At 36.3% G+C, this 13,958-nt stretch overlaps 1 protein-coding gene and 1 long non-coding RNA gene across 3 annotated transcripts in view; both read left to right on the top strand.

Annotated features, from left to right (window-relative positions):
- Window positions 1–13,958, top strand: part of CADM2 (cell adhesion molecule 2) — a 1,222,723-nt gene that overhangs the window by 799,894 nt on the left and 408,871 nt on the right. The gene's annotated exons all lie outside the window — the stretch shown is intronic.
- Window positions 11,825–13,958, top strand: part of LOC107183859 — a 4,731-nt gene continuing 2,597 nt past the window's right edge. Inside the window, exons 1-2 of the long non-coding RNA XR_001514663.1 lie at window positions 11,825–11,834; window positions 13,361–13,366. This is a non-coding gene — a long non-coding RNA (uncharacterized LOC107183859). The remainder of the gene's footprint in view (window positions 11,835–13,360; window positions 13,367–13,958) is intronic.

Genomic DNA, 13,958 nt, shown 5'->3' with positions numbered 1-13,958 from the left:
CCTCCCCAATCACCTGAGGTGGACACTCTTGATGCACCCCTTTGTGGGCTGTGTGCAGTTTTGTTGTAGTTGCGCCTTGATTGCTATTGGTGTCACTGAGAGGAATTGACCTCCAGGCCAATTGTCTATGAGAATCAGCTGTGTCTACAGTGGGAGAACTTCTGTGCTAAACTTCTGGGACAAGACTTGCTTCAGTGGAGCTTTGGTTCTCACTGAGTCTGCCCCCTGAGTGTGTCCCTTATGGATCTGAGGAGTTGTAATCTGGATGGTCCCATTCTGACTACTGAGTCCACTGGCTTTTGGATCTCTAAGGGGGTGCTAATTTAGCCTCTGCCTGAGGCTACCCAGCAGGAGCTACGGAGAGATCTCCAGATTCCTCTTCCTTGTTTGGGGTTTGGAGGTGCTCAGATGAGGCCCAGCTGTGAAGCAATGCCAGCTGCTGTGGGGCCTGGAGCCATATTTTGGTTGTTCTGGTTCTCTCTCACCCAGCTGTAGTTTGTTAGGTAATTTTAGATCTCAAAGGGCCAGCCTATTCATATGGAAAAGCCTCTGCTTGCAGCTTGGGTGGGGCGGGGTCTCAGGGAATCAACAGGGCAGAGCAAACAGCTATGGCTGGTCCTAAGTCCTGCCCTAAGAGGCCCCAGGGTCTCAGTGTTTCCTGGTAATCGCTGCAAGCACCTCTGAGAAAGCTGCCCTCGAGTTCCGCCTGCTGCCAGACAGTCCAGTTTCTCCCCATATGAGTGTGGGTCCCCAGAGACTCGCCTCAAACTGGAGTCAGGGCCATCCGAAGCTTGAGACTCCCTCCCGAAAAAGACATCGACGTCCTCCGTTGCCAGCCCTTTCCGCATGCGCGCCTCTGTACCTCTGCACTTTACTTCCGCACCTCCTGAGTCTCATTGTGTTTTTCTCTTTCCTTCTAGTTGTAGAATTTCCACTCAGCCAGCCTTCCTGTGGTTCTGGGTGATGTCTGTTTTGTCTTTAGTTGTAGTTTTGAAGTGGTTTTGCGAGGCAGCAATTTCAGGTGTTTACCTATTTCCCCCATCTTGGTTTCTCCTTCAGTGTTTCTTAGTGTATGTAGTTGGTGCTCTAAGTGCTCCAAAAATGTTATCCAATAACAGATTAATACATAACTGTTAAAAGCCTACACTCTGCAATATAATTGACAAATTGTGTGTATGCATATATGCGTATACATATATATGTGTTTACATGTAGTGTATATGTGAATGTGTATGTTTATGTATATGTGTGTATATATGTGACTATACACACGTATATGTGCACAGAAATACACATAGACTTTTTCATACCATTTTCATAGAACTTTGCTTTGGGCAATATTTAAATTTAGAAGAAATCAAAAATACCTCTCTAGTTAGCACATTACTTTTTATCTGTTCTCTTGACTTCTTTCCGGATTGCTTGCTTTCTGGAGTTTGCCTGCTATTCTTCCAAGGCTGCAAAAATGATGCAAACTTTATAAGGTCAGTTCAAGCTCATGTTCCTTTGGCCTCTTGCCACACAGAGGATAAGGTTCCTGATGGAGGACTGTGTAATCACTTCAGAGGATACTGATGTTTGAAGGAGGGAGAAGGAAGAAAATATATGAAAAATTCATGGGCCTTCATTGGCATGCATACTGTTATTTGGTTTTCATCAGACAGTAAATGAGAAGAACCTGAAGTCCTGTTTGTGTTAACAGAGCTCTTTTAAATGCTGGACAGCCCCTGTAAATAAATGCTCAGCATGTCATAAAAATCCTTCCACTGCATACAAGAATAGACTTTGTCACATTGGGGCCTAAATATAGGCAGTGATATCCATGACTGGCCACTCTTAAGGAAAACATTTACATTCTTAACAAAATGCATGGAAGAGAAAAGAATATGCATCATGAGAAGAGGTTATCATATAGGGTGCAGAGGCAGGTGTGAGATCTACAGTTCATTAGGCATGCTGATTATATTCAGCACAACTTAATAGAGAGAGATAAAAAGAATATCAGTTTTTGCAAATGAAAATATGCTTTTTGGAAAGCACTTTCTGGCTAATCTTTAAGCTAAGTGGTGAAGGTGAAATTGAAGAATTTTCTATCTATAACAAAATTTAATGAACATATTAATTGCAGTATAGAGTTAGTGCCATACCTTAACTCTGCAGCTTTCTCTGAATGATAATCATCTTTAAGCCATATATGTGTGAATGAGAGGTGTGTGTGATTTATAATATTGAGTGGCAAAGCATGTTAAAGCTGAAAGTGACCTTAGCAATCACCTAAAATTCTCTGCCTCATTTTTCAGTTGATGAAACTGATGCCAGTGGAGTCAAATGATTTCTCAAATTTTCATGATAAATTCCTGAAAGTTCTATCCCCTGCTGTCAACCAATTTAGCTTCTTAGTGTCACAGAGAAAATTTTAAATATTTTGCTTTACTTGTAGAGCTCCAAATTAAGTTTTCTTCCATTGATTCTTACTAATTATTTAGTAATGTCTAGGACAAAATCATTGCAAAAACATAACAGCTTTATGCAAATACCTGATCTATTTCATATAGATCACCTCTTAGAAGTAAAGAAAAATCTGCTAAAGATTTCAACATGCATTGTGCAATGTGTAGGAGACAGACATTTTTATTTAGTTGTTGATTTGTTGCTTTTAGCCATGAAGCAAAGAATGTGCTTTGGATTGCTTTTCTCACAGCTTCATTCCTCATGTGTCTCAGTGACACAAATAGACAGGCTGACAACAGATTTATTACCTAAAGCTCAGCTGAAAAATTAAATGATACAGCTAAATGTCATAGTCTGTCTGAGCGCCCACTTGCCAGTTCAGGAGTGAGCATTAAGCACCCCAGGATACTAAAGTGGTGAAACATTTGGTAGAAAAAGAAATTGGGAATAAATCACTAATTTGATAAGTTCTTGACTGACCAAATAGGAAAATAATTATTTAAAAATGTGTCCATCTTTAAATTAGTGGCCTTTCTACGTAGAGGAAAGCATAGTCCTTTCCAGTAATCTACTAGTTAACTCACCACATTTTCACAATGTGATCGATTCGTTATTAGAATTTCTCCATGTTTCCTCGGATTATCTGTTGAGCATTACAGGAAACTAGTTTCAGCAGAGTGGTATGTGAAGGTGTTTAAACTGAAGTTGGAGACCAGAGAAATATTTGATTTACATATTTTCAGACGACATTGCATATATTGGATATGTAGTATAAGGTAGCTAAGAATAATTATTTATGTAGTAAGAATTGCAAGAACACTAAGTGTTTCTTATTGTTTTATCATAATGTTTGCAAAGAGCTTCCTTTTTAAATAAAAGCCAAATTAGCATTCTGTATTTAATACACAGAAGGTCCTGAATTCCACTTTATTAAAGATATTTTCAAATTTTTCTCTTACATTCTTTCAAATGATTGTTCATTAGTCCTTGTATTATTTCTTAATTTTTTAAATTTATACAGTCATTAAGAATTATAAGAAAATAAAAATATCTCCAAGTCTAGGAGATTTTGTTGGGTTTATATACCATGCCCAAATGTAAAACTAATCCCATGTGTCATTGAATCTGTGCCAATACTTTCTCCCTTTAATGATTACGTAAAAAAAGTTATTTTGAAAGAACTGAGGGGTTTATTATCCAAGTGTATTTATGCAGGGTAGGTGAAATAATATGAACATAATAAAAATATACTTATTGTGAGTGCCACTTAGATATTAAGTATACATGAGCTCAGAAGTGTTTCTTAGAAGGAGCTATATCCTAAATCATTGAACTCTTCTACATTTCTATTTTTAGAGGAACATGAAGATGAAGGAGTGGCTGGAGGCAAAATAGTTTTGACGTTCACTATTCTATCTAAAAGTCTCAAAGTTTCCTGATGCATTTATTCAGAATTATCCTAACACAATATTGTTCTTTATGGTTGTCTGATCTGCTTATATGATGAACTCCCGGACTTAGGGTAAAAGCAAAATGAATGCAATAGAGCTGTGTATCTTTTTTTTTTGACACTAGAATCCTTACTAAATGCCCAATAACTTCAAGCATAAAATATGAATCTTGCTCTACCTTTCTGGTGAATTCTTTTAATATTATCTTATATTTTCACAATTACATGGAATTCAAAATATAAGGTTAAATATTGCTCTCCAAATTATGACTAATTTATCCTTTGTGACACAGGAATTCTTTTTACTGGATAGTATAGTAATATTTAACATGACGAAATGCTCAGGTTACCTAGGATAGTAGTGAACCAACCTGGTGCCAGTAGGAAAACTGTCTGTACTTTCAGCTGTGTCCTTGATTCCCCCAATTACATAGAAAAGAGTGGGAAATTTATGGAATACAGATATCCCTAATTTATTGTTGTTCTCCTACTCTTCCAAGATGTTACTCTTAGAGTATAAGTCCTTTAAATAAGTAATCACTATGACTATTCAATGGATGACAATACTAGGTGTATATCTATGTGTGTTTGTATGTCTTGTGTTTTAGCAGAGAATTGCCTTCTTCAGTAACCCCTAGGAATCATTTCTTCTAATTACAGCTGGAGCTACATGATATGATATGTTCACACCCATTGGCAGGCCAACCCCAATATCTGCAAGATATAGAACAGGAGATCAAATAGAAGCCTGCACAGAATAGGTCTTAATATTTAAAAATTGCAAATCATGCTAATAAACTGTACAGTCAAATATGTTTGAATCTCCCACTTTGATAAATACATCCCCCCTAATGACCTGGAAAAATTAATTTGAATTTAGAATTCTTGAATTCCTTTGAATTCTCATTTAACATAGTGATACAAATAAGCTGGGCCCTTGTCCACCCTAAATTACACATCATATAAGAGGAATCTTTGCTTGAAAGTGAGGATATCCCAGAGCATGTGTCAACCCTGCATACATACCCTTAAAGACAGGTGCCTATAAGTTTAACAGTGGGCAAACCAAAAGGGAGACCCAGTGGGGCCCTAAGATGTCTCAAATACAAATTTTTACTACCTTCTCTTTATTTTAATTTTAATATATTTTTTATTAATTTCAAAGGGGAAAGGAGATGGAGAGAGATAGAAACATTAATGATGAGAAAAAAGGATTGGCTGCTTCTTGCATGCCCCACACTGGGGATCGAGCCCACAATCCGGGCATATGCCCTGACTGGGAATCAAACCTTGGCCTCCTGTGCCATAGATTGACACTCAACCACTGACACACACCGAACAGGCTCAAATATATGTTGATAGCTAGTTCTAGGGTCTTGTATGCTTGGAACATAGTCCGGAGCCTTGATCTTTACAATTGCTCCAATAAGCAGTATCAGTAAAACCTGGGATCATGTTAGAAATGCAAAATCTCTGGCAGCAACTCAGAATTACTCAATCAGAATCTTTTTTTTTTTTTAAAATATATTTCTTTATTGACTTCAGAGAGGAAGGGAGAAGGAGAGAGAGATAGAAACATCAATGATGAGAGAGAGTCATTGACCGGCTGCCTCCTGCACATCCCCAACTGGGGAACAAGCCCGCAACCCAGGCATGTGCCCTTAGCCAGAATCGAACCCGGGACCCTTAAGTCCGCAGGCTGACGCTCTATCCACTGAGTCAAGCCAGCTAGGGCTCAATCAGAATCTTAATTTTAAAGGATTACCCAAGGATTCCTGTTGGCATCATAGTTTAAGACTCATTGATCTAAAAGATGGCAGCGTGTTTGTTACAGAAAACAGATGGGCATATTCCCTTGCCTGTCAGACTTTTCACCCTATCATATCACTAACTTTAAAATTAGCCTGTAAAATACATAGGACATGTCTTATTCACAACTGTAGCCATTGGCTATTCCTTTATGGATAAAATTACAGACTGAAGATATGTTCTAATATATAATTCAAACATTCTATTTCTTACTGATAGGAAATGATGATTTCAATAAGAAGCCTGGATTTAAACAATCAAATGACTTTATTTGGCTATAGAGATTTAAAAATATATTTGTTATTATTTGTTTTCTGCTTAAAGGTATAACATCTGTTCTATATATGTAAATACATACATATGCAGCATGAGGTACATAAGCAGCTATTGATTATAGTCCAAATGCCAGCTGCATGAATTCATAAATTACAACAAAGTTCTATAATTAGTATCTAATGAGTTTCTAACATCAAAAACTAGAGCATAGTTGCTCTGCATAGTTTTATCATTAGTGTTGTAATTTTGGGTTTAGTTTTACCTCAAGTCTTCTTTCCCTTTCTGCCAAAACTAATCATGTAGATATTGAAAAAATCAATATGAAAGTTGTCAATGTCATTTTTTTTAATCCTCACTTGAGAATATATGTTCACTGATTTTTCAGAGAGAGAGAGGAATTGGAAAAAAAAAGGGAGAGAGAGAGAAACATCAATGTGAGAGAGAAACATCAACCAGTTACACGCCCAACAGGGATTGAACCCGCAACCTTTTGGTGTAGGAGACGAAGATCCAACAGAGCCACCAGGCCAGGGCTGGACAATATTCTTCATGGCTGATATTCACTCAACCTGGGCTATCTATTCCATTTATGCAGAACAACTATGCTCTATCCTATAGGGAAAATTAGAAAATATACGTTCTCCCTGGCAGTCAGGTACAGACTATGAGTTTGGTGTAGGGTTTGGCAAAAGGATGGCAGCTTTGGGAAAGGAAAGACTAGACTTCCTTAGATTCCACCCCAACAGCACCAGGGCCTTATCTTGGCCTGTTAGGTGCAAGCTGAATTTCAGCCCCACATGCTTCCGTGCAGTGCACATTTTGCATGACCTAGCAATTCCACATCTGTATTAAGGGCATTTGAGCCACCAGTTTTGTGAAATTTTGATTTTATGATGTTAAAAGAAGGTATTAAAGCCACTAAAGAAAAATTTAAAAAAGGTTAGGAAGCACCCAGTTGTAGAAAACATTAAGAAACAGAGGGTGCATGTTATAATTTTTAATTAAGAGTATATTTAAATAGTTTAACCCCACCTATTTCTTTTTAATTAATTCTCCTTGAGGTTTTTGTTCTTCTTTTGCTTTATTTAATATTTTTATTTTGAAGTTTGGTCTGGTGAAACCACCACCTTAATTATTCATTGGTCTAAGGCATCTGTTTAGACACAATCAGTGGTTGAACTAACTCTCCCTCTGGTAATTACTTACCAGTTATTTTCTAGTGTAAAGACCAGAGGCCATTATGATTTCCTTAAACTTTCAGAGGAGAAATATTAAATGTATATTTCATTATTCCTGAGGGAAGCTCATTAGCTTATTTTGATGATTCAAATTAAAAGGATGACTTCTCTTCCCCTGACCCCTCCACAGAGCAAGTTCTTCTAAATGCCATAGAAAAAATTAGAAAGAAATATGGGGTTTTTTTAGAAATAGATAAAAGGAGAAGAATGGCTTTTGCTTAATTTGTCAAATTCTGGAGATATTTCTAATATCCCTTGAAACGTTTAATGTCTTTTAAAGATATCTAATACCATCTTAAAGACCAAGGGGCAATTTGTATCTATTATTATCTAGTATGACAACAACAACAACAGTGATTTAAAATAAAATATACAATAAAATACATTAGTTTTTGTTATGGACTCCAAATTTTTATGATGGAGTCTAACTCGCAATGCAGATACAGAGCCTTTAAAGAGGTAATTAAAGGTAAGTGAAGTCTTGCCCTGACCCATGTAGCTCAGCTGATTGAGCTTCATTGCAGGTTTGATTCCTGGTCAGGGAACATTCCTAGGTTGGGAGTTTGGTCCCCAGTTGGAGGACATACAAAAGGCAATTGACCAATGTTTATCTCTCCCTCTCTCTTAAGTCACTAAAACATATCCTGAGATAAGGATTAAAAATATACATAAAGAGATTAAATTAAGTCTGAGGGTGTTTCCCTAATCTGATAGAAAAGGAAGGGACATTGAGGAGTGCAGGCACAGAGGAAATGCTGTGTGAGGACATAGGGATAAGACAGGCCTCATGAGAACACAAACCTGTTGACACCCTGATCTTCGACTTCTAACCTAAAGAATTGTGAGAAAATTAATTTCTGTTGTTCAAGCAACCAAGTCTGTGATATTTTGTTAAGGAAGCCCTAGCAGACTAATTCAGAGTGAATATTTTTAATATCCAATATAAATATGCCAATAGGCAATGAAATTCTAATTATAAAAATTATTCATGCATTTATATTTTTTATTTAATTAAATATGTGTTGAGCACCCATTGTGCTCAGGCTCTTGCTAGGCCCTGAGAATAAAAAAATCCAGAGTGAAAATTTTCTATCTCTTCCCTGTGATTTTCTGTTAAAATTTAAGCTATAGAAGTCCAGTGTTTTTGTTTTTTAATGATTGCAATATTCTCAGAGTTTAGTACCAGATTATAATAATCTACTTTCTCCCCCAAAAGAATCCTATATAATAAAAGCCCAGCAACCAAATGGAGAATGACCAGAATGACCAGTTGACCAGTTATTATGATGCGCACTGACCACCAGGGCACAGACACTCAACGCAGGAGTTGCCCACAGTGGTCAGTGCACTCCCACAGTGGGAGCGCCAGTCAGCTGACCGGGATGAGCCGCACTCTCACAGCGGGAGCAGCCGCTAAAGGGCTGGTCTGCAGCAGCTCAGCTGACCAGGATGAGCAGAGCTCCCACAGAGGGCCAATTCCTGCAAGTCATGCCCACCACCAGTGCCCAAATCCATGCACTGAGCCTCTAGTATTAAAATAATGATTTCAATATTTATCGTTTCAATATTTATTGTGATGAGTTTTTAATTTCATTAAATGTGAACACTTTAGATTTACTAAGTTATATTTTAAACATTACATTTATTAAACTTTTTTATAATTTTGCATTAATATCTCACTTTAATTGACATATAAATTTTAAAAACTATCCATGTATATTGGAGTTAGGAAGACTGTAATAGATAAGAAGCTACAGAGTTTTCTTAGGTCAAGGATTCTAATCCTGCTCTTGATTCTGATTCTTTCCCTCTTTTTCTTTCTCTTTCTCCTTTTTTTGTATCTATTTTCATTCCTATGTCTATTGTAGAAAAATATAAACTGTCATGATGTGAATAATAATGATGATAAACACTATTACATCATTCATTCTCTTTTATTGTGCTTTTTGTGTTTTGAAGTTTGAAGTTCACTGTATTTCTGGAAAAATAATATACTAAAAATTTAATGAGCCAAAACAATATTGCTTTTCTCTTTATGACAAAGAAACATTTTGCTTTCTTATTTATATTTTCCCTGACATAATTTTACCTCTTTTCTGAACTATTACAAGAACTTCCTAATTGGTCTAATCTTTTTCTTCTTTTATTATTGTTTAAAGTATTACATGTCTCCTTTTTCCCCCAATTGACTTCCTCCCTGGCCACTCCTACCCCCGAGGGCAAGCCCCCACCACCCCAGTGTCTATGTCCATTGTTTATGCTAATATGCATGCATACAAGTCCTTTGGTTGATCTCTAACACCCACCCCCCACCACCAGCACCATTTGTTGCTGGATCTATTTTTGTTCATCAGTTTATGTTGATCATTATATCCCACATATGAGTGAGATCATGTGATATTTATCTTTCTCCAACTGGCTTATTTCGCTTAGCATAATGATCTCCAGTTCCACCCAGGCTGTTGCAAATGGTAAAAGTTCCTTCTTTTTTATAGTGGTGTAGTATTCTATTTTGTAGATGTACAATAATTTTCTAATCCACTCATCTGCAGATGGGCACTTAGGTTGTTTCCAAATCTTAGCTATGGTAAATTGAGCTGCTATGAACATAGGGGTGCATATATAAATTCTGATTGGTGTTTCTGGTTTCATGGGGTATAGTCCTAGAAGTGGCATTACTGGGACAAATGGGAGTTCCATTTTTAATTTTTGAGGAAACTTCATACTGTTATCTACAGTGGCTGCACCATTCTGCATTCCCACCAGGAGTGTATGAGCTTTCTTTTTTCTCCACATCGTCACCTGCACTTGTTGTTTGTTGACTTGTTGATGATAGCCATTCTGACAGGTGTGAGATGGTATCTCATTGTCATTTTGATTTGTATCTCTCAGATGACTAGTTACTTTGAGCATGTTTTTATAAGTCTCTGGGCCTTCTGTATGTCCTCTTTCGAAAAGTGTCTATTTAGGTCCTTTGCCCATTTTTTTATTGGTTTGTTTATCTTTCTATTGTTAAGTTGTATGAGTTCCCTGTAAATTGTGTAGATTAAACCTTTATCTGAAATAACTTTGGAAAATATGTTCTCCCATGCAGTGGGTTTTCTTGTTTTTTGGGGGTTTTTTTGATGGTTTCTTTTGCTGTGCAGAAGCTTTTTATTTTGATGTAGCCCATTTGTTTATTTTCTCCTTAGTTTCCATTGCCCTAGGACTGCCGAGCTCAAAAGTTCTGCCATCACTGCCCTAGCAGGTGTATCGATAAAGATACTGCTTCAGCCGTGTCTGAGATTCTGCTGCCTATGGAGTCTTCTAAGATTTTATGGTTTCCCATCTTACATTTAAGTCCTTTAGTTATTTTGAGTATATTTTTATGTATGATATCAGTTGGTGATCTAGTTTCATTTTTTTGCATGTATCTGACCAAATATTTCAGCACTATTTATTGAAGAGACTGTCTTGTCTCTATTGTATGCTCTTGCCTCCTTTGTCAAATATTAATTGAATATATTAACTTGGGTCGATTTCTGGGTTCTCTGTTCTGTTCCATTGGTCTATATGTCTGTTCTTATTGTAGTTTTCTGAGTAGAGGTGTTTTAACTCCTTAGGTAAGTTTATTTCTAGGTATCTTAATTTCTTTGTTGCAATGGTAAATGGAATGTTTTTAAATATATATTTCTGTGAGTTTATTATTGGTGTATAAAAAGGCCATAGATTTCTGGATGTTAATTTTGTATTTTGTTACGTTGCTGAATTCATTTATTAAATCTAGTAGTTTTTTGATGGAGTCTTTGGGGTTTTCTATGTACAGGATCATGTCATCTGTAATAAGGACAGTTTTATTTCTTCTTTTACAATTAGGATGCCTTTTATTTCTTCCTCTTGTCTTACTGCTATGTCTAGAATTTCAGTACTATATAGAACAGGAGTGGTGAGTGTGGGCATCCCTGTCTTGTTCCTGTTTTTAGGGGAAATAGATTTAGATTTTGCCCATTAAGTATGATGTTGGCAGTAGGTTTGTCATATAGGGTTATTATTATGTTGAGGTATAATTCCTCTATTCCCACTTTATGTGAGAGTTTTTATCAAAAAAGGGTGTGGCTTTTGTCAAATGATTTTTCTGCATCAATTGATATGATTATGTGATTTTTGTCTCAGTTCATTTATGTGATGTATCACATTTATTGATTTGTGGATATTGTACCACTTGGTCAGGGTGTATGATCCTTCTAATGTAATGCTGGATCTCATTTGCTAGAATTTTGTTGAGGATTTTAGCATCTATTCATCAAGGATATTGGCCTATTGTTCTCTTTTTTTTTGTGGTGTCTTTATCTGGTTTTGGAATTAGGGTAATGTCTTCATAAAAAGAGCTTGGAAGTGTGCCTTTCTCTTGAATTTTTTGGAATAGTCTGAGGAGGATAGGTTTTATTTCCTTTTTGAATCTTGGCAGAACTTGTAAAGCCATCCGGACCAGGGCTTTTGTTTGCTGGAAGATTTTCTATTACTGCTTCAATTTCTTCAATAGTTGTCAGCCTATTCAAGTTTTTTTCTTCTTCTTCTTCTTCCTGATTGAGCTTTGGGAGCTTGTATTTTTCTAAGAAAATGTCCATTTTGTCTAGGTTGTCCATGTATTTGGAATAGAGTTGTACAAAATATTTTTTCCTAAGCCTTTTTATTTCTGTGGGTAAGTTGTTACTTCACTTCTTTCATTTCTGATTTTGTTTATTTGGGTGTTCTCTCCTTGCTTCTTGGAGAGCATGGATAAAGGTTCATCAATCTCATTTATGCTTTCAAAGAACCAGCCCTTGATTTTATTGATCTTTTGTAGGTTTTTTTTTGTTTCTATTTAGTTTATCTCTGCGCTGATCTTTATTATTACCTTCCTTCTGCTTATGCTGGGCTTTTCTTGTTGCTCTCTTTCTAACTCTTTGAGTTGTAGGGTTAGATAGTTTATTATCATTTCTTTTTTGTTTTGTTTTGCTTTGTTTTTTAAGGAAGGCCTGTATAGCTATGAACTTCCCTCTCAAGACTGCTTTCACTGTGTTCCATAGATTTTGGATTGTTGTGTTTTCATCGTCATTTGTTACCAGGATGGTTTTTATTTCTTCTTTGATCTCTTTGGTAACCCAGTCATTGTTTAATAGCATGCTATTTAGCCTCCAGGTGTTTGATTTTTTTATTTTTTAAATTTTGTTGATTTCTAATTTTATGCCATTGTGCTTTGAGAAGATGCGAGACTTTGCCTGTGTCCCAATATGTGGTCTATCTTTGAAAATGACCCATGTGTACTTGAGAAGAATGTATATTATGAGACTTTGGGGTGAAATGTTCTGAAGATGTCAATTCCATCTGATCTAATGAGCCATTTAGGATTGATGTTTATTTGCTGATTTTTTGATAAGAGGATTTATCCAGTGGTGCTAATGAGGTATTGAAGTCCCCTACTATGATTGTATTGCTGTTGATCTCTCCCTTGATATCTTCCATATTATTTTTTATAATGTATTTGGGTGCTCTTGTATTGGGTGCATATATGTTTACCAGAGTTATATCTTCTTGTTATATTGTTCCCTTTAGTATTATGAAGTGGCCTTTGTTATCTCATGTTATGGTCTTCTTTTTGAGGTCTAATTTGTCAGATATAAGTATTGCTACCCTAGCTTTATTTTCATTTCCATTCGCTTAAAAAATTTTTGTTTCATCCCTTCACTATCAGTCTCTCTGAGTCCTTGTTCTGAGGTGGGTCTCCTGTAGACAATAGATATAAGAGTCATCTTTTCTTATCCATTCAGCTACACTATGTCTTTAGATTTGGCCATTTACTAGTAATCCATTTACATTTAAATTTATTATTGATAAGTACTTGTTTGTTGCCATTTTTATTCCTTATACCTGTATTCCTTCTTCCCTTCCTATTTCTTCTTTTTACAGCAGACCCGTTAGCATTTCTTGCATTGCTGGTTTGTTGGTAATAAAATCCCTTAGTCCTTTTTGTCTCTGAAGCTCCTGATTTCACTTTCAATTTTGAATGATATCCTTGCTGAGTATAGTATTATTGGATTCAGATCCTTCCTTTGCATGATTTTGTATATTTCATTCAATTCCCTTCTGCTCTGATGTGTTTCTTTTGAGAAATCAGTTCATAGTCAGATGGGAGATCCCTTACAGGTAACTTTCTGTCTCTCTCTGGCAGCATTTAATATTCTTCCTTTGTTGTTGGAGTTTGCCAATTTAATTATGATGTGTCTTGGTGTCTGTCTTTTTGGGTTCATCTAGTTTGGGACTCTGTGAGCTACTTGGACTTGTGTGAATGTGTGAATTTTTTCTTCCCAATACCAGGCAAGTTTCCTGTTATTATTTCTTCACACAGGTTTTCTATTCCTTGCCCACTTTCCTCTCCTCCTAGCATTCCTGTTATGCGAATATAATTTTGTTTCATGTTATCTCAAAGCTGCCTTAAACTCTCCTCCTCTTTTTTAAGTTTTTGCCTTTTTTTTCCTCTTGCTGCTCTGCTTGGGTATTTTTTCCTACCTTGTCTTTTAGTTCACTGATGAGATCCTGAGCTTCTTCTAGTCTAATGTTGATGCTTTCTATTTTGTTCTTTATTGTAGCTATGTCATTCTTCATTTCTTCTTTGTTCTTCTTTATTTCCTCTTGCTTCTTACACATATTGTTGAATTTGTCTTCCATTCTTTTCAGTGTCCTTATGATCAGTAATCTGAAATTTCTCTCTGACA

This window comes from Myotis davidii, unplaced genomic scaffold, assembly GCF_000327345.1.
Source record: "Myotis davidii unplaced genomic scaffold, ASM32734v1 scaffold42, whole genome shotgun sequence".
Lineage (NCBI taxonomy): Eukaryota > Metazoa > Chordata > Mammalia > Chiroptera > Vespertilionidae > Myotis > Myotis davidii.
This window is presented reverse-complemented; position numbering and strand designations above follow the sequence as displayed.